This window comes from Capra hircus, chromosome 16 (genome assembly GCF_001704415.2).
Source record: "Capra hircus breed San Clemente chromosome 16, ASM170441v1, whole genome shotgun sequence".
NCBI classification, from domain to species: Eukaryota; Metazoa; Chordata; class Mammalia; order Artiodactyla; family Bovidae; genus Capra; species Capra hircus.
Window position 1 is genome coordinate 43,273,849 of NC_030823.1, and position 27,704 is coordinate 43,301,552.

General features: G+C 40.5%; 1 protein-coding gene across 4 annotated transcripts in view; it reads left to right on the forward strand.

Moving 5' to 3' along the window:
- Window positions 1-27,704, forward strand: part of RERE (arginine-glutamic acid dipeptide repeats) — a 415,540-nt gene that overhangs the window by 102,332 nt on the left and 285,504 nt on the right. Inside the window, exon 1 of one of the 4 annotated variants that reach the window (XM_018060397.1) lies at window positions 7,437-7,754. The exons of the other annotated variants lie outside the window; for them this stretch is intronic. The gene's annotated coding sequence lies outside the window, so the exon portion shown is untranslated. Of the gene's footprint in view, window positions 1-7,436; window positions 7,755-27,704 lie in introns of those variants that run through there. 4 annotated transcript variants of the gene reach the window in all.

The window sequence follows — 27,704 nt, forward strand, 5'->3', positions numbered from 1 at the left end:
AATGTTCACTGTTTAGGTTCTATTGTTAGAATGAATCACATGAAGTAAATGTTAGAAAGTTAGCCCGTGCCTTCCTTTGTCCTAAGTTGTATTTCCTGCAGCCCAAATATTTGCTTTATCTAGTCAGTTAAAATTAAACTCGAATGGATGTTCAAATGAATGTCTCCCTCCAAAGAAAAGAAAAGAAACTATCCTGTATTGTTAAGGGCAGACATGCTTAGACTCTGGCTTTTTATTTTTGTTTTAATTGATGTATTAGATGTTTGAGTAGATATTTTGAACTAGAGTCTTCTGACCTTTTTTAGAGAGAAGTGATTGGTCTTTAAGCAGAAAAGTACAGGATCTTTAATGCCACTTGTGATGCTGAATCTGGCAAATGGTACTTATTTAATGTTTTGAAACATTTGCATTTATATTTTCCCTTAAATAACTGTTGGTGATTTATATTTTCCCTTAAATAACTTCAGTTTATTGGAGGCAATAGTACAAGAAAAAACAGCAAAAAAAATTTTTTTTAGGAAAAGGGCAAAACAGTGTTTTGGATTTGTAAGCATTGTCTGTTTAATATTTTAAATTCTTGATATGGTGATTCCAGCTGGGGATTTTAGTTGTCTTAAGATTACTTCCTATAAACTTGGCTGGATCTCCACACTGATTTTTATCACATATTGTCAGGCCCTATTCTAAACATCCTGTCAAGGCCCTGAGATTCTGAGCTGTTTCTTCTACAAAACTCTTTGTTTCTTATTCATAAAACTTTTCCAAATGAGAAATCTCTCTTCTTAACTGTATTTTTGCCCTCTCAAAGTATCACTCTCATGGAACATTATAATTTCATCTATACAATCTGAGATCTCTAGTAAAGTTTTAAAAATAGAGATGAAAATGTCCTTAATATTTAAAGCAGATGCTGTCTTAGAGGTCTGTCTTCTCTCAAGATATGTTTCATATCTCACATCCATGAGAGTGCCACACACTTGTAAAAACTAAAACCTCCAGATCTGGCCTTTGATCAGCTTCCTGTGTCAGAAGAGTTTGCAGTGAGTGCGCACTGGAGCCGGTGCTTCATTTCTGCTCACTGCTCTTAGAAAAGCAGGATTTGGTGTGCTGCATGCTGTTTGTTTTTTTCCTCCTTTCTTTCTAGGAATGTATTTTAATAATGTTGATGATTTTGTTCTCTATGAAATAGCACCTTAAATATTTATTAGCAATTTATCACTCACACATATACTTTAGTCTGTATTGGGAAGTGTAAAACAAAAGTAAACTTGTAGTTTAATGTCCAGTCTTAATCTTGTACCTATGCATTTAATTTGGAGTATGTGATGTTCATAGTTTTACCCAAGGTTAGCCTCCCTGATTTGTAGAATCTGATTTATTTCTAGTTATTTTAAAAGAGCATATTAAGTTTCCAACAGTATCCAGGTTGAAATTAACTCAGATTTATTCTGAAATGTAAAAGAGTAGCTATTAAGATTCTGGCATTAGAGACATAAGAATTCACTTTCCCCCAAAGTTTGGAATATTTGCTAATTATTGCATTACATATGTGAATGGTTCTCTGTGTGAGTCTTTTTCTGTATGTACAATGATCATCGCTATCCTGGTTGGTCTGTATTCATGTTTCTGTTCTTCTGCACCCTTACCTACGGAGCAACTGTGTGATTTAGTCATTAAATGTTGGCTGAATGGAAAGTGATGTGATTAATGAATGGGATAGGTAATTAGGCAGGCTTCCCAGGTGCAGTAGTGGTTAAGGAATCCACCTGCCAGTGCAGGAAACTCAAGAGATGTGGGTTCAATACTTGGATTGGGAAGATCCCCTGGAAAAGGAAATGGCAACTCACTCCAGTATTCTTGCTTGGAAATTCCAAGGACAGAGGAGCCTAGTGAGGTACAGTCCAAGGGGTCACAAAGAGTAGGACACGACTCAGCAACTGAACTTGCACACATAGGTAATTAGGTACAAAGGTATTTTTAAAAATCGTGTTAGTAAACCTTGATTTACTGTTAAGACTTGCAAAGTATGTGTTAGATGGTAGTTAGCTATTATTAAATAATATGTTATTCAGTAGTACTAAGAACTGAAAAGTATATTATGTTTCATGTGCTAATAACTCTGATATCACATACATTTTAGGGTATGTCATGATTTCCTTTAAAAAGAAAGGGCATACTATTAATTCTTTATACCAGAGAAACAGGAGTTCATGAGACTAGTTTGGGGAGGCCAGGACGTGTTGGGGAAGAATATTCTTATTTTGTTGAGGATGATTTGAGAGTGTCTGTGGAATGCCTTCTGGTTGAGTCCAGAGAGAATTAGCAAACTGAATCTTTGGCTAAGGAGCAAACTCAGGGCTAGAAGAATGAAACATTGTCATAGAGGTATCTTGAGAGTAAATCTTCTCACCCATGAGAGATACCAGGGTGTGATAAGAAGAGAGTGGACACTGACTGCCTGTATTCAGGAGCAGTCATGGCAAGAAACAGAGGGCGATCAGGTCTTAGGAGATCCAGGAGAGTGTGTAGTGCAAAGCTCAGGGAAACCACCAGGTCACACACAGGGGAACGGGGCCTGCTCTTGGGAAGAGTGCTGTAAATTGGTCTACTTTTTTTGGAGAGCAGTTTGGCCCAATCTTTTTGACTGAAAAGTGTACATTCATTGAGCTAGAGATTTTAGTATAGAAAGCTATACCAAAGTGACAGCACAAAGTTTGTTGCAGTAATTAAGGACTTGTTAATTACGGTACTTCCCACACAATAGAATTTTGTGTTAATGGTCTGCTGCAATCTGAGGGAAGCAAGATGTCATATAGGAAGAATAGTAGAATTTTATTATCGTGAAATAAAAATCAATAGAGTGAGCCCCTAAACGAATGAATATATATGTTCTTAAATATTTGTGGAAGTTTGTGTGCAAATGTTCTAGAAGAGAGTCTGGAGAGAGAGACTTCAGCTTGTTGAATGGGATTGCTTGGGCTTTCTGTAGGAACAGATAATAATCAATACATCCAAAAGGGCTTCAAAAAGAACTATATATTGGTATTTTTCTTTTGAAAAGTTTTTTGAAAAGTTTTGTTGTGTGGCGCCGTTTTGTGAATTGAAAGAGGGAAAGTAGACGTTTGCTTAACATCGTATATCCATAGTCTCCGTAGTCATTCAAAACAAATCGTCTGCATTCTAAGAGAGTATGCAAACATTGCTAACGATACCAAGACAGCCCTTGACTTGGTCCTTGTTTGCCTGATTGATTTTGGTAATCTTTTGACATTTTGACTCTTAGGTGAGCCAAATTACTTGATCTGAATGATTTTATAAAAGAATACAAATGAATTGCCAGTCCAGGTTTGATGCATGATACTGGATGCTTGGGGCTGGTGCACTGGGATGACCCAGAGGGATGGTACAGGGAGGGAGGAGGGTTCAGGATGGGGAACATGTGTATACCTGTGGTGAATTCATGTTGATGTATGGCTAAACCAATACAATATTGTAAAGTAATTAACCTCCAATTAAAATAAATTTATATTAAAAAAATAAAAAAATAAAAACCTAAGAAAAGTTAAAAAAAAAAAAAAGAATGCTATAAGAATGGATGTTGATAGGCTCCACTGGAGACAGACCTCACTAATTCTTGCTAGATGAATGTTATTTTTAAACTTTCATGTAAAAATGTCATCTCCTTCCCCTTTGGTGGTTTTAAGGTGTGGTCCAAAGCTGCTGTCTTTCGACCATGTGGCCACAAGTCTTTTGTCTATGACAGAAGCTGGGTGGCAGAGAGAGGAAGGCATGGTAGTTGTTCAAGGTTAAGGTTCTGGAATAACCTGAGCCCTGTTCAACTGCTAAGGTTATACTTGACATTTCCCCTGTGTACTGTTCCTGGTCATAGCTTTAATGTTAGTTTAACTAGACTTTGTATTTAATTATAAATGTTAGGGTAAAGTCAGATGTCAGCTCACTTTGCTGCATGCTGAGGCCTGTAGAATACGGAGTGCTTTGCTTCTAACCACATCTGTTGTCTCCTCTCATTATCTGTTAATAGTACTCAACTTGACAGGGTTGTTTTGATAAATGAAGAGTGTTCTAAAACCCGGAGCTGGAATTTACGTGGACTGGAACTTAGAACAAAAGGAAGGCTTGAGACATAGACAAGGCTGAGGTGAACTCCTGTGGGAACCAAGCAGTGCCTTGTGAAATGCTGAAAATAACAATGAAGCTTAATTTGGAGGTGATGATGGGGAATACCCAATATTTTTTCATTCATCTCACTTTGCCTTTTTCTTGTGTGCTGGTGTGCAGAACATCTGAGAAACTGTTGTTGTAAGAACTGCCCTTTCTTATCTACGGGTTCCTTAATTTACAGGCTCACATTAATGATGTTTAAAATGAATTCTTCACTTTGAGGAGTTGGGGAGGGCAGTTTTGGAATGTCTGTCACCAATGACTAGAAGTCCTCAGGGCAAAAAAAATTCTACAGAGTCTTCCATATCAGGGAAGTAGAGTTGTTTTATAGAGGCGATAACTGAAAATAAAGAAAAAGCTAGGTGTAAACTGAGGGGTCAGGATCATACCCCTTCCCCCACTTAGAGCAGAATTTGGTGGTACTTTTGCATTCAGAGAAACTTAAAGACAAACTAGTGTATAATGTACTTTCAAAATGTTATATTCTGTTTATGTTGTTCTCTGTGTGCGTACAGGATTTGGTAGTCTATCCAGCTTACCTTTGTGGTTTGCCCCTTGCTTAAATGCCACATAAGTAGGAAGAACTTGTCTTGAATATATTAATGATGACATCTGTACTTCACTGACTCAAGATAAAAAGTGTGGCTTGCAGATAGGTTGGGTCTTAGTGTTTTTGTGAGTTATCCTAGGCACAGTTATTTACATCTCTATAAACTGGAGATAAAAATCTTTATTATACTTTTAGTTTTTTGATTTGCATAGATGCCATTTGAGAGAGGCTTTTTTTGTGCCAACAACTGTGCAGAGAATATGCAAATAAGTAGAACAGGGTTGTTGCCCTCAATTCAGTTACTCATTTCAAAGATGTGTGTGCTTGATACCAGGTATTTGATGATGAGCAAACATACAGAACTTTCTCTGATGGAACATTAATCAGAAAGTCACACCAATGAGTAACAAACTGAGATAAATGCTCTCAAGGAATGAACTCAGTTCCCTGAGAACTTATTATAACAAAGAAACTTGACCTAGAATGGGGCCTCAGAGGAAGCTTCTCTGACATTTGACATTTGATACTTGACTTGAACTCTGAAGGAGTAGGCTTTTTAAACTCTGTGTGTGTGTGTAGGGGGGCGCTTGGGGGATTGGGGATGGCAGGGGATATTTCTTTTCTAGTGGGAAAAGGTAGTGATGACTTTGGTAGAAATCCTAACACCTTGGGGAAATTGAAAGACTGATGTAATTAGAAAGTGGGGGGCTGGGTATAGATGGATTAGCAGAGGGTGCAAGCCTGGGACAGAAGAACAGAAGTGCTGTCATAAGATGCTGTCAAAACATTTAGAATTTTTGTGAGACTAGGAACAGTATGAATTTAGAGCAGTTTGGTTGTTCTCACTAGCCCTTTCCAACTTGGGATAAACCAGCACTTTTTATCATGCTGTAGACCAGAAACAAAACAAAGAAAACACCTCTCTCTTCTGGTCCTACCTTCTATCTAGACAGAGCTGGTGGGAAAATGTAAGTGTGTCCCAGTACAGGAGTGGCTTTTGTCGCTAGGCTTTAAGTTTGATTTCATTTCTGACATGGATGGAGTGATCTCAGAGCTGCTTGGTTATGAGGTGGAAGCTGCAGGTCCCCTCAGGTGATCTGAGCAAGGAAGGTGTTAAGGGGAGCTGATATGCCCTTGTGTGAGGATCGTCTCTGATTTGTCCTCATCACAACAGCATTTCAGGTGGCAAAGGCATTATGCCTCCTTAGCTCTTGCTCTCAGGACACGTGCTCTGTTAGTAGTTTTGGAGAGAGATTTCTGTCTCTGTAGAACAACCTGAGTTTTTAAAAGAAATCAGAATGATGTTTAATAGCAAATGTGCAAGTCAGTTTGGTTATCTGTGCCATTGAGGGCAGGATCTAGGTTCTTCTCTATGCTTCTCCTCCACCCCTAACGCTACCCTCTTGTTGAGAAGCTTTGGGCAAATCACTTAATCTAACGTGTGCTAGTTGGAAAGGGTACCTATTAATTCAGCAACTGGACTTTGGAAGATCCAATAACATGTATAAAGCTGTTTGAGAGTTATATGAAACTTGCCTGGAAGGTGAAAGGTGTAATAGTAAGACACCGAAAGTGATCAGTTAAATTTTGAGCCTGTAGCTTTCAGATTTGAGTTGACACTGAGTGAATTTAATAATTTGAATTTATATTCTATAGGTATCTACTTTAAAAAATTTTGCTGTAGAGTATCTTATTCAGTAGGACAAAATGATTGTGGCTGTTATTACTAGGGAATACATGTTTTGAACATAGTTTAAACTTGGGTAAATTTGAGCAAGTTGGTAGATATTTACCAGATTGCGGGTGAAGGAGAAACCATTTGAAATTTACTTTTGGTAGTTCTATTTAGATGCCCATAACAATGGAATTAATAAGGGGTCTGGAATCTGGTAGCTGGTGGATAGTATGTTTATTTAAGGCCACATGGCAAGGAATGTGTATTTATTTTGCTTCTTTATTTGATGGATTTCAATCAAGTCCAGTTTAAACTCTGCCTTGTCTAGCAGATGGATCTTTATTTTCTTTTGGAAAGAAGATTGGAGAGAAGACTTTTAAACAAATAACTTACAGACAGTTCTTAACCTGTAAGGAAAATTGGGGTCAGAAATGTTGTTTGACATCAAAGGATGATTCTTGCTCTCGTGCTTCTTTGAAACAAATGTTCACCGTGTCTGTGATTGCTGGTTATTTCATCTGCATTTGTTAGACATCAGAGGTGGTTGGCATTAATATTCCTGGCAGAAGCAGAGGCAGCTCTAGGATGTGTGAACTGCTGATCACTCACGGGGATGCGCTGCCTCTTTAATATCTTGCTTGCAGATGCATTTTCTAGCTGACCACGCTATTAAGAGCTGCCATCAATCACACAGTCTCCCAGTTCCGGCTGTTGGGAAGGGAGGGGGGTCTGGAGGGAGGGGAGGCTGGCCTAGTTGGTCCGGAGATACAATTGCCGCCGCTTTGTGTGTGCGCGCGCGCCCGCGGTGGCGGCCGGCAGGAGCTCGCGCGGAGCGGGCCGCGTTCCAGCCCGGGTTTTGCCGGCCACCGCCGCCGCCGCCGCCGCCGCCGCCGCCGCCGCCGCCGCGGGAGGCTGCTCTTTCTCTCCCAGCGTCTGGGTCACAGGCATGTGGCAGTGTCGGCCCGGCCGCCCGGGCTGAAGGAGCGTGAGCCGCGGCGGCCGCTTCCTCCAGCCGCGGGCGGGGCCCGGCGCGGCCACCGCCTCCCGGAGCTGCCGCGCCGCGGGGACCTGAGCCCGCGCCCGGCTGCCCTGCGGCCGCCCTGGCCTCCTTTTGTTTAGCAAGTGCATTTCACGCCCCGAGCCCCAGCCTGTCCCGCCGGTGCCCGCCGGCCTGAGTTTGCGAGGGCGCTCTGCACCGGAGGACGAGGAGGAGGAGAGGAGAGGAGGCCTGAGAGTTCAGCTCCAGCTGCGATCCGCCGCAGGGAAGTGGCCGGCCCCTCTGGCTGCGAGGGGAACGCAGGTCTTGGGCCAGGAAGTTGGACAGCTGCGGGCGCAGGGGCTCTCAAGGTGGGTGGAAGCTAGTCTGTGGATTACTCCAGTGTGTGATGACCCCAGAAAGGGGAACAGCTCGGGGATTATCGGGAATGGCGGTGGCTTTCCAGGAATCAGGAATAGGTATTGGTTGTGTCCCATGGCAGTTCTGTTGGGCTCACTAGTTTGTTTTGTTTTTTAAATTGTCAGAACTCTAGAAATCCCAATTAAATAAACCAATTAAGAAACTTGCTTAGGGCAGAGAAATAGTTTTATTTTTTAAAGGAGTGTGTGTGTGTGTGTGTGTGTGTGTGTGTGTGTGTGGTTCTTTAGAAGGAAAACTGAATATGAGCAGTGTATAATCCAAAAGCCGCTGTTTTATTAGAAATTTTACTGCTTACAGTGGAGCAAATTTAGGTTTAAAAATAAAGTGAATTGGATGGACTTGGTCATAAAGTAATTTAGGACTGCCTAGGTGACAGAAATAGTTTGTTTCCTGGATCCACAATACCCTTGTTTTACCAGGTTAGCTAAAACAGAAAGATGGTTTTGAAGATTGGTCTAAGTTTAAACTTATTTTTTTTTCCTCCCTGGGTTTGAGATGATGACTTCCCGACCCCTCCCCTGTTTGCTCAGATCTTGCTTTGTGGTTGAAGCTGTGGGGAGACCTGCTTGGCTACTTTCTGTTTGCTGAGAAAGAAACTTGCAGTTGGTTCCTTGGGTGTACTCTCTCGGCCTTTCACCTTTCTGGCCCACAGGTGCCTATGCTCTCTTTGGGGGGGGGGGGGGGGCGGTGTTTGGCCGAAGGCCTCCTCTCAGTCATATGGAAATTGAAAAAAAAAATGGTATGTGAATGAGCACTGAGGTCAGTAGATTAGTTTTCCCCTTTGATATGTGTGTCTGTGCTTTAAGTTTGAGCCACTGAGTGCATATTGAGAACAGAGTTGACAGAGTCCTTAAAATTGTGTGCCCACAATTCTGGTCTTTCTTATTTTCTTTTTATTTTTCCTTCCTAGGAGCTCCAAATTTAAAGTAGACACGATTTGAAACCATACAGACGGGAACAATATCCCATGTAAGCCCGTTGATCTGTGGGCAATTATTTCCAGATGCACAACCCAAACTCTCCATTTTTATGCGCGTGTTAGATTTGGGCTCTGAGAGGCAATTGCCTTTCTGAAAATGTACATTGCCTAGTTAAATAACACAAGGCAGACATTTTAGAGGCTTAACAGCAACTTCGCAATAGTATGGGAGCTGCAGTTAGAAGCCTTGTGTTTGTTTTTTTCCAACTCTGTAATTTAGTAGTGTTTAAACTATTTTATAAAGATCTCTGGGACCAGTGAAAGGTGGTTTTCAGTCCAGAGCACTTGAGTGCTCATTGTATTCTGGCAGGCCCTGGTGCTTGGCAGGCTGTGCTTGAAATGTTATTTGATCTGGTTGCATGAGAGAATGGACTACGATTACATTTCTGCCTTCCCTGTGGCTGTTGAAAGCGATGCATCAACGAATCCTGTTCAGTAACATATTTAAAGACTTAACCTACATCCATTCACTCTTAGAAGGTTTCTAGCAAAAGGCTGTTTAGGTTTTTGTCTTGTTTTGTGGTTTTTGCATTTATGAATTGAGGCGAGAGCTGACGTAATGTAGCTGTACCACTTCCTTTGTGTGTGTGTGGGTTTTTATAGCCTATAGGATACGTTCCAGTCTACGTGGTTGTGATGATTCCTGAATGCTAGAATATGTATGTATTTTCACATGCAAGTGCCCTGAGCCATGTGCCAATTTATTTTTTAGCTTCTGGGTCTGCTGAGGGGGAGTGTCATGGTGAACCCCAGCCAACTTATCTGGAAGGTCCAGTGAAAGGCCTGTGTGTTATGCAGACTAGCTCTTCATTTTAATTAGTGCAACTGTGTACAGCTGTTGGGTCAGACTGCATTGGCTGCTCCTGCAGGGTAGTTTTATCTTACACTGGAGGTTTTATGGACTTGTCTGGCTGTGTTTCTTAATCCCTCTCCCACCGCCACTGTGCTTGCTTTTAAGCAAATGATAGAACAAGACAAGGTTTTGTTTACTCTTGTAATAGTTTACTTGTGAGAGATTTATTTTTTGTTTTGAGGAAATTGGTAAACCATGTAATTTAGCAATAGGTATTACCTTTACTATGCTTTTCCAAGGTCAAAGGGTTTTGCTTGCTATTGTGTTAGTCTGAGTAGCCAATGGAACCATCCATTTTATAATGACATAGGAAGCCTGCTTTTTTTTAAACTGGGTCTTTGTTTGCTATTCTAGGATTAGTTTGTAAAACTCAGAATAAATGTTAGTTCAGTCGAGATAACATGGCTACAATGTTTCTCCCTGTCTCTATCTTGTTACACTTACCAAGGGGACTAAGAGAACTTTTGATGCATAGCAGTTTGGCCAGGGGCTAGATGATTAACACAAAGATTCAGAAATGTCTCTTTTCAGGGCTGTGTGTGGCTACCTGTGTTATTTTTAAATGTGCTTTTGGCTCTAAGTTACTGGAAAGTATCCAGTAAGAATGAGTAGCTTTGTGTCTCTGGCTTTTCAGGCTGTAAAATAGACTGTGATCTTAATGGCTTGGTCTCTTTACTGTCTGCCTTTGTCTTGAAGAGATGCTGACCACTATGGTTTCCAAGAGTGTCCACCATATTTTTAAAATAAGGAGAAAAAGTCAAAAAGCAAAATTGACAAATCTGTTTATATATAAAGCTAATCTGATGCTTTTTCAGTGGCCCATTTTACTGATGGAAGAACATGGGGGATATGTTGTTTGAGGGATTTGTGGGGGCAGTGTTGGGGACTGGGGTGTAGTTAGCGGAGAAAGGAAGCTGGTTCATGTTGAGATATTTTTTTAACTCATTGTAGAAATGTGTCCTTCTTAAAATAACCTGAAATGAGGAAAGAGTGCAACATCTAGAAAATGTAATAATTTCAATGTAACATCATAAAATGTTTCCTTAATTAAAAGAAATCAAGACATTTAGATTGGCACCAAAGAGTTCTGAATCAAGGGAAAAATAGAAGTATAGTAAGTATCCTAAATCCAGACAGGTTATTTCAGAAGTTTATTTGTATGTATTTGACCATATTTTTAAATTCCAAATTGTGATGGTGATTAGCATCACCAGAATCTTTTTAATTCTCGATATAGTTGATACACTTACATATTTGTAATAAAGGTAGAAAAGCAGTAAATTTAATTAGTAGAAAAAACCCAGCATATTCATTTTTTAATGCTGTCACTTGGAAGTACCACTGGTATAATTAATCGATTTATTCATTATGAGTTGGTGGTAAATAGCTCAACTGTGTTCTAATCTCAGTTCTACTACTCTTTCACTGTGAGACCTAGGATAAGTTATCTGTTAGCCTCTTTGTGGGAAAAATGATGTCTACCTCAGAGGGTGTGCAAAATGCTTAGGAAAGTGCCTGACACATGACGACAGCTGGTGCTTAATATAGTGAACACTGTCTATGCTCTAGGTACTGCTTTGGTGGCTAAAGATACAAACTAGATGAAGACCCTATTTTCAGCAGCACTTACGTTCAGTGAGGGAAGACCAAACAAAGAGGGTGTTGATTCACAAAACTTCCAAAGATAACTTCAGGTCATGCCAGTGAGTTTTAGTTTAATATGTTTATTCTTTAAGCCGTTGTTTTCTTTTTCCTTGATAAAATTATTTCTCATACTATTTGATGATATAGCCATTGTTAACAAGTTTTGATTCATAGGTGGAATAGAGAAGGAGGAAGAGACTTTTCTGGGAAAGGAAAAAAAAAAAGGAACAAAAAAGAAACATAGTGATTTGTCAGTTTAATCATCCAGTAGTAGAAGGGAAATGTTAAATCATGGTCCATCCATAAGAAGAAATATTATGCAACCACTAAAAAATTATCATGATATAAAAATTTAATGTAAAGTTCAGTGGGAAAAAACCATAGATGCAGCGTGATTCCACTTATGTGCACATCCACATTTACTCACAGAGGCTGATAAGAAAAAAGATTAGAAAGGAATACACCAAACGTTAATAGTGCTCATCCCTGGATGATGGGATTAGGGGTGACTTCATTTCCTTAATATTCTGACTTTGAATGAATTGTTTTAATTCTTGCAGGTGTAAATGCCTCTGAGGTATGAGGAAGGAGACCTAAGGCTTAGAGGAGTTGAGCAGTTTGACCGAGGCCTGCAGCTGGTCAGTGGGGAGGTCAAGATTGCAAGCCAGAGACTGAACCCTGTTCTTTCCTTGACCACCGCCCCCCCACCCCCGCCGTTTCATCCTATTAGAGGTGACCTCTGTGAAAGGGCTTCCCCTGACCTTTCTGCTCACACCTGTGGCCCAACCAACTTTGAGAGTTGTTTATGCTACCAGAGGGCCCTCGCCGAATTTCACACAGGAGGAACCAGTGCTGAGGTGATGCTGTGCATGAAGTTATTAGAAAGGGAAAGCTGATGTTACGGCAAGAGGAGGAAATGGAAGAACGATTTGAGTGAAAGAGGTCTGAAAAGTAAAGCAATACAAAGGGGATAAAGGGAGGAGGATGGTGCTTCAAGTGTGTAGGGGGTGACAGTAGAATCCCATGTTCTAGGTTTGCAGCTAGAGAATGAGAACTGAGAAAACACTGTTGAAAAAAAAGTACCAACCAATTACATAATCAGGAGTCAGTGGTACTCCTAAGGAGTTTTTGAGCAGAGCAGCCCAGGAGGCGGAGGATGGCCTGCGATGGTGAAAGCTTGTTTGCAGTTGGTAAGGAAATGTTGAGGAGTTTGGTAGCCAGGGAAGGAATGATGGAAGCTGACTGAAAGAGGTTACAGGTTAATGGCATTAACTGGTTGATGCATTAAAGAGGTTAATGGCAGTTGTGTCTGTAGGTAAGATTTTATGATGATTCACATGACAGTTGTGTTCAGGTTTTCGAGATAAAATGAGGCAGTGGATGTGAATTGCTTTAGAAAGAAGAAAATATTTTGATTTTAGAGGATTAGTCAGATGTTTACTTGTGAAGAGTTTAAAGAATATGGTAGATAAGTCTGGGGGGGATCTTTTATAAAGCTAAAATATTTTTGCCAGTATAGATCAGAAATAATCTCTTGGTTCTAAAGACAAACAATTAGATCTGTTTGTCATGTCTTGTTTCCACAAAGTGAATCAGCTTTTGCAGTTGCAGTTAAAAAAAAAAGGGTCAGTTTGTATGTGACTGTTTCGCTTCCGAGGAACAAAATAGAGTTGAATATATCGTGCATTTGAAAAATTGCTCAAGTCAGACGCCTCCAGATGGTGTGTGCTGCTGTGTTCACAGCTGCATTTACCTCAAGCTCCCCAGATTGTCTTCTAATAATTTAAGAATAGCTGGTTAGAAACAGTGATATGGTCAAGTCTCTGCTGGTTTTGAACCTCAGCAGCAGTAGAAACCTATGTACCTTTAGTAACATGCTACATGAAATTACTTCCTTCCTTCCTTTTGCATTGTTTTCAGGATTTCTTCTTGGGCTGATTTATGCTTTGCACAGACAGCCTTAGTACTTACACATAGCTGTCAATGACCAGGTTCTTTTCATGTAGTCTCAGGGGTGAGATTGGAGAATGGCTTTTGATTAGCTTTAAATGATGTTTTTGTTGTCTTACTAATAATCTTTTTAATATATCAAATATATATAGTTGATACTTTTAGACATATGGTATGGTGAGCATTTTGTATTTTTTTGATGTTACCAACCAAGAACAACAAAAAGACAAAAACTCTTTAAATACTCACATCTGCTTCCCAATGTAAGTGTGTTTTCCTTTTACAAGGATTTAGTAAAAGTTATTTTGGAAGAACTCAGATTACTAAGTCTTAATTTTTTTGGCCATACATCCTACTGTTTGTATGCTTAGTGGAAGAAACAGTTTTGATAAATTAGATGTAAAATGTAGGCAAATAGTTTGAAACATTATCTAGGAATTTTAAATATGTGAGCAGGGATGGTAAGACAGACAAGCACATTTTTTATTAATTGACCAAAATAATGTAGAAAAACATACCAAGATCAAACCATTTAAACAGTTGTTTTCTTCTTTTGGTTCTAGGTATTACCTCTTACTGTTCTCTTTTTTGTGTGTGGATATCTTCTTATTAGGGCTTCCCTGGTGGCTCAGACGGTAAAGCGTCTGTCTACAATGCGGGAGACCCGGGTTTGATCCCTGGGTTGGGAAGATCCCCTGGAGAAGGAAATGGCAATCCACTCCAGTACTATTGCCTGGAAAATCCCGTGGACAGGAGTCTGGTAGGCTACAGTCCATGGGGTTGCAAAGAGTCAGACACGACTGAGTGACTTCACTTCCCACTTCCGTATCTTCTTATAATGAGAAAAATTATGTAGAATACTTTTAACGTAAGTGTATACTCTCTGACTGGGCTTCCTAGGTCTCCCAGTGGTAAAGAATCAGCCTCCCAGTGCAGGAGACATGGGTTTGATCCCTAGTTCAGGCAAATCCTCTGGGGAAGGAAATGGCAACCCACTCCAGTATGCTTGTCTGGGAAATCCTATAGACAGAGGAGCCTGGTGAGGTGCAGTTCATGGGGTCGCAAACAGTCAGGCATGACTTAGTAACTCAATAACAGCATATTCTTTTGACTACTTACCTGGGCAGTATCTCTCTCATGGGCTGTTCTCTTTCCACAGAGCATAATTCTCACATTGACTAGATAAATAGATAAGGCTAAGTGTTCAGCAATGGAATGTTCACCTTTTTAAAAAACACATTAAATGTGCAGTGAAGGACGTAGAGCAATTAGTGTTCACTCTGAAGTGTGTGTGGGGGGGGCAGGAGCAGGGTAAGTTTTGATCTTTGAGTGGAAAGGAAGAATAGAAAGTGCTGGAAGAAAGTAATGTCTAAAGCAGTCTGACCTTTTTTGGGGAAAGCTTCTTCAGTTTTGTGAACAGGCTTAAATTGATTGCATGGACATTTATTATTGGATAAGTAAATATTTTATTTATGTGATACATAAAACACTAAAAATTAAACCACTGTTTAATAAATTAATTAAATCAATAGAATTTATTACAGGGAGCAGTTTTAATTTTATAGAAAAATGGAGTGGAAAGTACAGAGTCCCCACTTGTACAGTCTCTTTCCACCCTGTTGTCCCTCTTATTAACATCTTGTGTTACTGTGGTACGTAGAGTTGATGATGCAATATTGATACCTTACTGTTAACCAGAGAAGCAAAAGGCAAAGGAGAAAGGAAAAGATACATCCAAATGAATGCAGAGTTCCAAAGAATAGTAAGGAGAGATAAGAAAACTTTCTTAAGTGAACAATGCAAAGAAATAGAGGAAAACAATAGAATGGGAAAGACTAGAGATCTCTTCAAGAAAATCAGAGATACCAAGGGAACATTTCATGCAAAGATGGCCACAGTAAAGGACAGAAACTGTAAGGACCTAACAGAAGCAGAAGAGGTTAAGAAGAAGTGGCAAGAATACACAGAAGAACTGTACAAAACAAGGTCTTAATGACCAGATAACCACGGTGGTGTGGTCACTCACCTAGGGCCAGACATCCTGGAGTGTGAAGTCAAGTGGGCCTTAGGAAGCATCACTATGAACAAAGCTAGTGGAGGTGATGGAATTCCAGTTGTGCTAATTCAAATCCTAAAAGATGATGCTGTGAAAGTGCTGCACTCAATATGCCAGAGAATTTGGAAAGCTCAGCAGTGGCCACGGGACTGAAAAAGGTCAGTTGTTCGTTCCAGTCCCAAAGAAAGGCAATGAATGCCAAAGAATGTTCAAACTACTGCACCATTTCTCATTTCACATGCTAGCAAGGTAATACTCAAAATCCTTCAAGCTGGGCTTCAACAGTACGTGAACCAAGAACTTTCACATGTACAAGATGGATTTAGAAAAGGCAGAGGAACCAGAGATCAAACTGCCAACATCTAGTGGATCATAGAAATACCAAGAGAATTCTAGAAAAACATCTATTTGTGCTTCATTGACTACACTAAAGCCTTTGACTATGTGGATCACAACAAAACATGGAACCTCTTGGTTACCTGTGTTCCTCATATGGCAAAAGATTTCATTTTACAGAGAGAAAGAGATACTTAGAATTTTTTAAAATAAACTTATTCCAGCCTAAGGTCCATATTTGCTTTTGGTGGTTGTTCAGTCGTTCAGTGGTGTCCAACTCTTTGCAGTGCCATGCAGCACACCACGCTTCTCTGCCCTCCACTGTCCCCTGGCGTTTTCTTAAATTCACATCCATTGAGCCTTATTTGCTAGATACTTATAAAAGTAAAGATTTGCATTAATTATTGCATGGCCGGAGTAATCAGAGCACTCAGAGATGAGGACCGTTTGATCTTGCCTTTGTATAGTCAATGGGGTCACACAGAGTTAGATAAAACTGAGTGACTTTCACGTAGATTTTGACTTTGGGAGGTTATAAATTGCAGCAGTGAATATTGAAGAGTTTTACTGTTAGGTAAATACTGCACACTTCTGAAACAAGGTTAGAATTACTTCCCAAGTATGGTTTATTTAGAATATTTTTGACTTTGCATCTGTCCAATAGTTACTTATTGGAGATGAATATCAACCTAACTGTGCCCTGTGCTTCCCCACAGCCTTGGTGTTGAAGATGAGTTGAATAGGTTCTCCTGGGGGTTACGCAGATCATTCATTCTTTTATCAAGGGTTCTTGACTTTCTTTTTGTCAGAGACTCCGTTGAGTATTGGTGTAAGCTGTGGTTTCTCCTGCAGAGCAGAGCTGTGAACATTTGCCTGCATGTCCACAGCAAGCAGCTGCAGGTCATTTATGGAGCTCCTGCAGCCTGTCCATAGACGGGAGCTCATTTAGGAACTCCTCTTCTAGGGAGCCTTAAGTCTCTGTTTAAATTACCAAGAATCCTGTGTATTTTTTATTTTGGGTAGATTTGCTTTACTTGAATAGTGTGGTTTGAGTTCATTGACCTGTCTGGAGCCTGTGGAATTGCTGTTTGTGTGTCCTGAACAGTTTATCCAGGGCTTCCTGAGGGTGCTCTTGGCCACGGCAGACTGCTGTCTCTATGAGGACACAGAGGAGAGCCTTTTCTCAGCTCTCAGTTCCAGAAGGAACTGACCTCCTCCTGAGCCTGTGGTTTGTTTCTGACTTCCGGATTTAGAATCCTGTGACGAATCAAGTTTCTTCTGAATTATCTGCTTATAAAATGTTGTCTACATCTAACAAAAGGCATAAATGAACCGAACATCTTTTTCATGGTTTCATTTTCTCAGTCCTCCCTCTCCCCCTTCAATTTTCTTTTGTCCCTAAAAAGAGAGAAACAATATAGTAGTGTACAGTTAGAATACAGGCTCTGAACCCCCATGTGATCCCTGAGACCTGCAGTGTCGCCTGAGGGAGCCGGTTTCAGCCCTGTGTGCTCAGAGTCCTCTTCTAAAAAGTGTTCCTACTTTGTGTGGCTCCCATGAGGGTGATACCAGAGAGTGTGTAGAGCAGTAACTGGTCCGGGTACATGCTGTCTACATCTTAGCTACTTAGTTATGCATCCAGTTCCCTCATCTATTTAAAATTTTATATTGTGTGAATATCAGTAAACTGCCTTAAGTAAGCCCTTTTAAAAGTAAGCCATGTTTTACACTCCTCTGAAGATTTGTGTTTGTATAAATAGACATTTTATGTATTTTTATATAAAATTTATAAAAAGGTTTAATTTCTGCCTGAAGACAGTCATTAAGCATGTCATGGAAGAGAGTGAAATAGCGACTGAACAACAAAGGAGAGTGCTAGGGGCTGAGGATTCTCCCCAATTTCAGATGGGCTTCCTAGGTGGCGTTATTGGCAAAGAATCTGCCTGCCAATGCGGGAGGTGTGAGATGCCGATTTGATCCCTGAGTCAGGAAAATTCCCTGAAGGAGGAAATGGCACCCCACTCCAGTATTCTTGCTGGGAGAATTCCATGGACAGAGGAGCCTGGCCGGCTACAGTCCACGGGGTTGCAAAGAGTTGAATACAACTGAACGTATGAGTACACACACCCAAATTTCATATGCTCATCCTAACCCACTATATTTTGGTATTTGAAAGTGAAGCTTTGGGAGGTAATCAGGTTTAGATGGGAAAAGGCAATGGCACCCCACTCCCGTACTCTTGCCTGGAAACTCCCATGGATGGGGGAGCCTGGTAGGCTGCAGTCCATGGGGTTGCTAGGAGTCGGACACGACTGAGCAACTTCACTTTCACTTTCATGCATTGGAGAAAGAAATGGCAATGCACTCCAGTGTTCTTGCCTCGGGAATCCCAGGAACGGGGGATCCTGGTGGGCTGCCGTCTGTGGGGTCGCACAGAGTTGGATACGACTGAAGCGACTTAGCAGCAGGAGCAGCAGCTTTAGATGAGGTCATGTGGGTGGGGCCTTATGATGAGAATAGTGTCCCTGTTTGAAGAGAAAGAGTGTGACGTCTCGCTCTGCCATGTGAGGGCACAATGAGAAGGTGGGAGACTAAGTGCCCTGAGTTGGCTGGGACCTTGACCTTGACTTCCCAGTCCCCAGAACTGGGTGAAATACACTACTTTTCTTCAAGCTGCCCAGTTTGTGGCATTCTGATATTGCGCTGGAGCAGACTAAAACACAGTAAATTTCATACATGAAGAGTAGAAGGTGATCATTAGCTTATCACAGAGACAGCTGTTTGAGAGGGAAATGGGGATGATGCTTCTGTTTGCAGAAGGCTTTACCCCTACTGGCTAGCCTTCCTGACCTCTGGTTGGTTCTCACAATACCTTTAGAAGGCAGCAGAGCAGATGCTGGCTTCTCATGTGAGAGAGCCAGGTCAGGAGAAGTCAGCTGAGCTGCTCGTGTTCACAAGGTCCGTTTTAGAAGTTCCCGAGCCTCTTTAATAGCCGTGGTTTCTGACTTCTATATCTATTGTTTTTTCATGAACACCTTAATATTGTCAGTTCAGTCTTATAATTCTTTTCCTTAGAAGAATATAACCTTTACTTTTAGTCTTTACAGGGATATTATTTTCAAAGTGGGGAGTTTCCTGCATTTTACATTTCAACTTGAGAATTTTTGAAACATCGGTGGTGAAGTAGTTGAATTTCTTTATCTTTACTATCTTTTCAGGGAGAAAAATAGAATTTATCAGTTCTTTGTTTGGCCTGCTGGTTAGATTTGAAGTATAAAATTCCTGTGAAGTAACATTAACTCTAAGAAATGTGATATTAGCTGAATTCATACTTAGCACATTTTATTCTTCTATAGGTCTACATATAGGTTTGCCTTTTAGTCTTGCTGGTGAGATTCTAATATGTAGGAGTTATTTGGGGCTATCCATGGTCAAAAGATTGCTGTTTGTTTTGGTCAAGGTGCTTTGAGTATGTCTTGATCAAAGGGATGAAACAGGAGGGTTAGAACCTAAAACTGTAATGAGTTAAAAGCGGCTGGAAACCCTCAACTCCAAACTTCCACCCAGACTCTGTCCTTCATTCTGAATGAATTCTGAATTCCTGAAAATACTTATGAGCTATCAGAATATACTGTATTTGCTCCATTTCCCGTTAAATTTTAACAAAGTAGAATTAAAAAGCACAAAATTTTACTTCCTGGTGATAAAGTGATTCACGTGAGATCAAAAAGTTGGAATAGATTAAAAAAAATTGAGATAAAATTTCCTTACCAGATCTATTAAACAATTGTACAAGTTAATGGTTTTTAGTGTATTTGCAGTCTTGGGCCAGCTCACTGGTGGCTTTATCTGCAGTGCAGGAGACATAGGTTTGATCCCTGGGTTGGAAGATCCCCTGGAGAAGGAAATGTCAGACCGCTCCAGTATTCTTGCCTGGGAAACCCCATGGACAGAGGAGTCTGGTGGGCTACAGTTCATGGGGTTGCAAAAGAGTGGGGCACGACTTAGTGGCTAAACAGCAACAGCAGCATCATAATATAACTAGGAATAGGTTTTATATGGCAGTTTCTGGTGATTAATTGAATGTTCCTAGATAATCTTTTATGTGTAAATGTGTTCTATGAATAAGAATATAACTTATCTATATGATTTAGTATTACAGTATATAGTTGGCTTAAGGCATTCAGACCCATCTCTTGTTTATACTGGTCCGACATAAGGAAATTAACTTCAGCCCAAGGTTATTAAATCCTTCAGTGACTGATGACTCCTTTCAAGGGGATTATAAGCAGTTATGAATATAATGTGAAAAGAGTTGTAGTCTCTTTTAGCATATTATCCGGAGAAATTGCAACTTTCCCAGAGCTTTGTTTCTACATTTGATGTGCCCAAAATATGTTTATACATTTTCCACCTTGAGCAATTTGTGTTCATTTGTTAGTAGAAAGGCTGATGGTGGGTGTTTCTTAGATTATGGGACTTTTCTTCATGCTTTTTTCCAGTTAGTTCATGAAAATCAAGTGGGCCCTTAAGGCTGCTTTTTCCCTTTCCTAGTCCATTCACTTGCCTGCTGTCCTAGCTGACTGTTTCATGCTTCTTCCCTGTCTAAATGCTCGGTTTTCTGCTTCCGTGAGATAAACCAAGCCAGTCCAAAGAGGACTTCTGCTGACACCACCACCTCTCGGGCCCAGCTTGCAGCACACACCTTGCCTTCCCCACTGCCCGGAGATAGAGCATCCACCCTCTCCCTCACATAGTCATTTTCCGTCTCTCACATCAGGCATGTTTTGAACTCTGTTGGATCGTATAGATTTTCTGCTTTTCTCCCATCTTAAGACAAATACAAAATCAAAATCTTCCCCCCCTTTGACCCCAGCGCCCTTATTTCTCTGCTCTGCCTTGCAGCAAAACATCGCAACATGAGTTTTCTGCACTCAAGGTCCCCAGCTCTCCTCACCTCTCTTAAATCCATCACCCGCCATTCCAGGGAAGCTGCTCCGGTAAAGATTGACATGTCCTTGGCACTGCCTATTCCCTGTCCTGGAATCTGTCCCCAGATATCTGTGTGTTCTTCCTTTCACGTGTCAGTGAGGCCTACCTTGACCCTCCATCTCTGTTTCCCTTGCTCTGCTCTGTTTTTTCCCTCTAGACTATCCTCCTCATATACTATATATGTTTATTTTCATTACTTATTCCTTGTTCTTCCCACTAGAGTGTAAAGTACTGAAGGGCAGGGATTTTAACTGTGCAATTTACTGATTTATCCCTGGCACCTGGAATAGTAACTGACACAGAATAGATGTCAGTTTTCTGCACTGTGCCCTAGGACTTATGGCTCTAAGAATTATCTAAATGAATATAACTAAAATTTTATCTCTAGTCCAGGTCTACTCAGCTGCTTTCTTCATATGTCCACTGTGGTGTCCACTAGCATCTAAAACTCAACATGCCCAAATGGAACTTCTGATGTTTCCCCGTACCCCACACACAGGGACTTCCGAGCCAAGGTGGCACTAGTGGTAAAGAATCTGCTTGGCCGTGCAGGAGTTGCAGGAGACCCGGGTCCGATCCCTGGGTCAGGGAGATCCCCTGGAGGAGGGCATAGGAAGCCACCCAGTATTCTTGCCTGGAGAATCCCAAGGACAGAGGAGCCCGGCAGGCTACAGGCCGTAGAGTTGGAAAGAGTCAGACAGGACTAAAGTGACTTAGCATACACACCCTACATATAGCCGTGGGGTTTGTTCTTCAGTTAGTAGGATCTTACTTATCACCTCTTTTCTTTGGTTGCTTAGTTCTATCTGGCACTTTTTAAAACAGTTACATTTTTTGAAATATTGAAAGAAATTTAAAACAGTGATGTATCAATGCAGTCAGTGTCCATTACTTGATTTATTAATTTAACCAATGACCCCCCCACCCCCCGACCACTGTTCCATAGAATTATTAGTTAGTTTTTTGATGTTTGATACTTGTAAATATGGTTTTAGCTTTTAAAGTAAAGAAGTAAGAATACTTGTTACTGAAAGTTTGATTTATAATTGCGATCTGCTTAACAAATATAAAATACCTTTTTAGAAAACTTTTCCAAGTGTAGTGGGTAAACTACTGAATCAGGAAATGTGTACTTAGAAGTTCCTCTCAGGGAGAACCAAATCAGTCCTCTTAAGATCCAAACTCAAAACTCGTTTTAGAGGGACACGGAGTTAATGACATCTCTTCTGTAAATGTTGATCAGTCTTATAGTGTCATAAATAACGAGACTGCTTTCTTCCAGTTGGACTTCAGTTGGCAATTACATTTGCTGTCTACCAGCAAATCATGAGATTTCTTGCGTATGAAACTCTTTAAAAGAATCTTATCCTTGCAGAAAATGTATGTTGATAGTTTACAGGACAGTGCCCAGGCACTGTAAGCAGACTTTGTAGGTATAAAAATTATGATTTGTTTAATATTACTATATTCATATTTGCTTTATTATTGCATTTCCCTCAATGATAGAGATCAGAGAAACTCACAATAATGTTTTCTGGTGTTTTTTTTGGAACAAGTAAAGGAGCAGAACAATCATTTTTGGCTAATTTAATGCAGTGGTGGTGTCATAAGGAGAATCGCATTGTGATCAGACTATGCCAAGATAACCCAGTACATCAGTGAAAAATTTGGTTGACATTTGATAGATGGGAAAAGGAGAAGGAATTTGCCTGAAGTTTTTACTTTTTAATGATGGAGTTTTCTTTTTACATCCAGTGCATTGATGTGGGATCTGTTTTTAATAGTAATAGAGAAAGAATCTTTGATTTACAGGTCTGGTAATATACATTTCCTTTCTCTGTGACCCTAAAATACTCTCAACTTAATCCTCACCATATTGAGGTGGGATCATAATTCCCATTTAACAGAGGAGAAAAATAGCTGAGAGGTCAAGTCATCTTACTCACTGCCCCTCAGTATTTGGTTTGATTGCCATGTCTTTATCTTCTAATGCTTTTTCTTCTAAGATTAAAAGCAAATCTAAATATATTGATGTGTAGTTTTTGCTTAACTCAATTATTAAGTTCAGTTTCCTTTAACTTCTGTAATACTCATTTTAAAAATTTATAAAAAAGTTTTTCTGATTTCCATGGCATTAGAAACAGTATATAAAAATTTATTGAGAAGCTAAAAGCTAAATTTGTTAGATTTGTCAATTGGGATCTGAAGAGGATTAATTTAGAAATGGGCTTTAATAAAAAACTGATTGCTTAAATGGAACCCATCAGTGAATTATGTATTGTAACTCAGGAGATCAGCTCTATATTTGGACTAGTGAAGGGGCTTCTAATTCAGCTTTGCTTTTAATGCAATTTGTCTTCTGTGTTCACTGGCATTGCAGGAGGAGAGGTTCTGTGTATAGCCCTTGTCATAATGGGCAGGTAAGACTGCAGGACATAAGACTGTGGCTCCTCCAGAGACAGTCAAGCACTTTTGTACTTAGGTGGACTTCCCTGGTGGCTCAGACGGTAAAGAGTCTGTCTACAATGTGGGAGACCTGGGTTCAATCTGTTTATCGTTCTTGTTTGTTTTTTAAAATTTCCTAGTTGAAATATAGTGTTTTGTTGTTGTAAATCTGACAGTGCTAATATATCATTGTTTTCTTTTTTCCTTCAGAAATTTTTTATTAGAGTACATATGAGTTCAGTTCAGTTCAGTTGCTCAGTCGTGTCCGACTCTTTACGACCCTGTGAATTGCAGCACACCAGGCCTCCCTGTCCCTCACTAACTCTTGGAGTTTACCTATTGAGTCGGTGATGCCATCCAGCCATCTCATCCTCTGTCGTCCCCTTTTCCTCCTGTCCCCAATCCCTCCCAGCATCAGAGTCTTTTCCAATGAGTCAGCTCTTCGCATGAGGTGGCCAAAGTATTGGAGTTTCAGCTTCAGCATCAGTCCTTCCAACGAACACCCAGGACTGATCTCCTTTAGAATGGACTGGTTGGACCTCCTTGCAGTCCAAGGGACTCTCAAGAGTCTTCTCCAACACCACAGTTCAAAAGCATCAATTCTTCCGCGCTCAGCCTTCTTCACAGTCCAACTCTCACATCCATACATGACCACTGGAAAAACTATAGCCTTGACTAGACGGACCTTTGTTGGCAAAGTAATGTCTCTGCTTTTGAATATGCTATCTAGGTTGGTCATAACTTTCCTTCCAAGGAGTAAGCGTCTTTTAATTTCATGGCTGTAGTCACCATCTGCAGTGATTTTGGAGCCCAAAGAAATAAAGTCTGATACTGTTTCCCCATCTATTTCCCATGAAGTGATGGGACCAGATGCCATGATCTTCGTTTTCTGAATGTTAAGTTTTAAGCCAACTTTTTCACTCTCCTCTTGCACTTTCATCAAGAAGCTTTTTAGTTCCTCTTCAATTTCTGCCATAAGGGTGGTGTCATCTACATACCTGAGGTTATTGATATTTCTCCAGGTAATCTTGATTCCAGCTCGTGCTTCTTCCAGCCCAGCATTTCTCATGATGTACTCTGCATATAAGTTAAATAAGCAGGGTGACAATATACAGCCTTGACGTACTCTTTTTCCTATTTAAAACCAGTCTGTTGTTCCATGTCCAGTTCTAACTGTTGCTTCCTGACCTGCATACAGGTTTCTCAAGAGGCAGATCAGGTGGTCTGGTATTCCCATCTCTTTCAGAATTTTCCAAAGTTTATTGTGATCCACACAGTCAAGGGCTTTGGCATAGTCATTAAAGCAGAAATAGATGTTTTTCTGGAACTCTCTTGCTTTTTCAATGATCCAACTAGCCAATCTGATCACACGGACCACAGCCTTGTCTAACTCAATGAAACTAACCCATGCTGTGTGGAGCCACCCAAGACGGATGGGTCATGGTGGAGAGGTCTGACAGAATGTGGTCCACTGGAGAAGGGAATGGAAAGCCACTTCAGTATTCTTGCCTTGAGAACCCCATGAACAGTATGAAAAGGCAAAATAATAGGATACTGAAAGAGGAACTGCCCAGGTCAGTAAGTGCTCAATATGCCATGGAGATCAGTGGAGAAATAACTCCAGAAAGAATGAAGGGATGGAGCCAAAGCAAAAACAATACCCAGCTGTGGATGTGACTGGTGATAAAAGCAAGGTCTGATGCTGTAAAGAGCAATATTGCATAGGAACCTGGAATGTCAGGTCCATGAATCAAGGCAAATTGGAAGTGGTCATACAGGAGATGGCAAGAGTGAATGTCGACATTCTAGGAATCGGTGAACTAAAATGGACTGGAATGGGTGAATTTAATTCAGATGACCATTACATCTACTACTGTGGGCAGGAATCCCTCAGAAGAAACGGAGTAGCCATCATGTTCAACAAAAGAGTCCGAAATGCAGTACTTGGATGCAGTCTCAAAAACGACAGAATAATCTCTGTTCGTCTCCAAGGCAAACCATTCAGTATCACAGTAATCCAAGTCTATGCCCCAACCAGTAATGCCGAGGAAGCTGAAGTTGAACAGCTCTATGAAGACCTACAAGACCTTTTAGAACTAACACCCAAAAATGTCCTTTTCATTATAGGGGACTGGAATGCAAAAGTAGGAAGTCAAGAAACACCTGGAGTAACAGGCGAATTTGGCCTTGGAGTATGAAATGAACAGGGCAAAGGCTATTTTTGCCAAGAGAACGCACTGGTCATAGCAAACAGATGATTTACAGTGTTGTAAAAAAATTTGTTTTTGAGGTAGAGGGGTTCATTTCCTGGCATGTAGGATCTAGTTCCCTGTCCAGGGGGAGAACCTATGCCCTCTGCAATGGAAGTGCAGAATCTTCTACTGTCAGGGAAGTTCTTAATATATAACAGTTTGACAGGTGATTTTATAAGGTGGTGTATTTCAGCATTAATTCCACCATGTGACAGGAAGGAAGGGCTTTTTGTTTATGTCTAGGACATTATTAAAGTTAGACTTGATTTCTTGTTTCATGACACTGCCGTGATGATACTGGCTTTTCTCACAAATGTCTGTAATTAAAGAAGATGAAGTTTAAATATTCCTAATGTACTATTTGATGGATTGATTCATTGAAAGTGCACTTCATCACTGAATTATGCTTTAAAGACTTTTGGCACTCTTTAAACCATGAAAAAATTTAAGTTCTTTAGCATGACTCTCAGTGGACATTTTATTATCCATCTTTTATTACTAAGATCCTGCAAGGGCAGTTGTAAAAAGCTAAAAATTGTATTTTTAACCTTTTAAATGGTATTGTTAACTTAGCACTATAGGAGGGCCTATGGCATAAACCTTTTTTTTTTTTTTGGCCATGCACTGGCAGGATTAATCAATACCACAGGTATCTTTTTCTAAGCTTTCATCTCATATAGTGAAAGATTGCATAGCCGCCGCCAGGAGGGACCCCAAGGGCGCCTCTTCACGTCTTCTTGTTCACTGCACAAAAAGAGTCCTTTGTTTTTTAAGTAAGAGTAGGTTTAATAACTCCATAGAGTTATAGTTGTGATTTAAAAACATCAGATATGCCAGTACATTTTGTTTTTATTTTCTGGCATAAATGAGTATTTTTTGTTTCATACCTTTGTAAATACCTTTGCTGATTTTCTGTCAAAAACGGCACCAGTAACTCTGGGGATAGGTTTTCCCTGAGACAATCTACAGCACATAATTTATAGCACACTTCAGTGTGTGTTACTGAAGAGGTTTGTGGAAAGGTATTTTCGCCTCTCTTTTTCCCTTTTTAGCAGGGTTCAGCAGTTTAATTTCTCTAGACCTTAATGTAGAATCATTAGATATGAGCAGTGCCCTTTGGTGCCACGCTGTATGAGAGAATTAGGGGAAAAGTGCAGAACAAGCCGGAAGAGACACGCAGAAAAAGGGACAGCAAGAGGGCCGAGGTGCATAAGAGGGGCTTCCATGCTCAGTCAAGTCCGACTCTTTGCGACCCCATGGACTGTAGCCCACCAGGCTCCTCTGTCCATGGAATTCTCCAGGCAAAATATTGGAGTGGGTGGCTATTCCCTTCTCCAGGGCATCTTCCCAACCCAGGGATGGAACCTGGGCCTCCTGCAGCTCCTGCATTGACAGGAGGGTTCTTTACCAATATGCCGCCCCTTGGGAAGCCGCACAAGAGGGATGTTTAGTTGTGAAACATGTGGTGTGTTGAAGGGTTGCCACGTGGCCTCATTGGGCCCCCATATCACCGTCTGTTTGAATGTTCAAGCTTCAGTGTTAATCCTACAGGTTTTGGGTCCCTAAAGTGAAAGGGTTAGTCACTCAATCAGCTGTGTCCGACTCTTTGTGACACCGCAGACTTAAAATATTGTTAATTTGTAACATCTGTTGCATTTGGTTTACAAAGTCATTCAGTTGATGTTTGCTGAATTTTATAGTCTTTTTTTTGTTCTTTAAGGTGAAGAATTTTAAGGTAAAGAAAGTGAGGTTCAGAGTTGGTGCATAATAGAGCCTCACTTCTGGTTGGCATCTTCGGGCTTCTGCAGTGCTCATTCTACCACATCATAGCACTGAGTAGTTTTATTTCCCACTTTTTAAGAATTGTTTTTTTCCTTTAAAAATTTTTTGGCCACATTGGGTTTTCATTGCTTTTGTGCAGGCTTTCTCTGGTTGCAGTGAGTGGGGCTTCTCTTGTTGCAGAGCACAGGGTCTAGGGTGCCAGGGCTTCAGTAGTTGAGGCAGCTGGAGTCTAGCATACACAGGCTTCAGTAGTTTTGGTGAACAGGTTTAGCTGCTCTGCAGCCTGTGAAATTTTCTGGGACTGGTTATTGCCTGCTTTGGCAGGTGGATTTTTCACCACTGTGCCACCTGAGAAATCCATATTTCCCACTTTTGAATATGTTGTCTTTCTGAGACTCAGATTCTTGATTTCTCTTTGAATTGAGTTAAGGCATGTGAAAAAATCTCTCATCATTCTAATAAACTGTTGGTTAACAAAGCCTGATTGAGGCTGGTGTACCTATGAAGCATACATCATTACTTGTTTCTATAATTTTTGTTCTAGGTTATATTTTAAGAGTCAGCATTTTTCTTAAATAATCATTTGCTTGC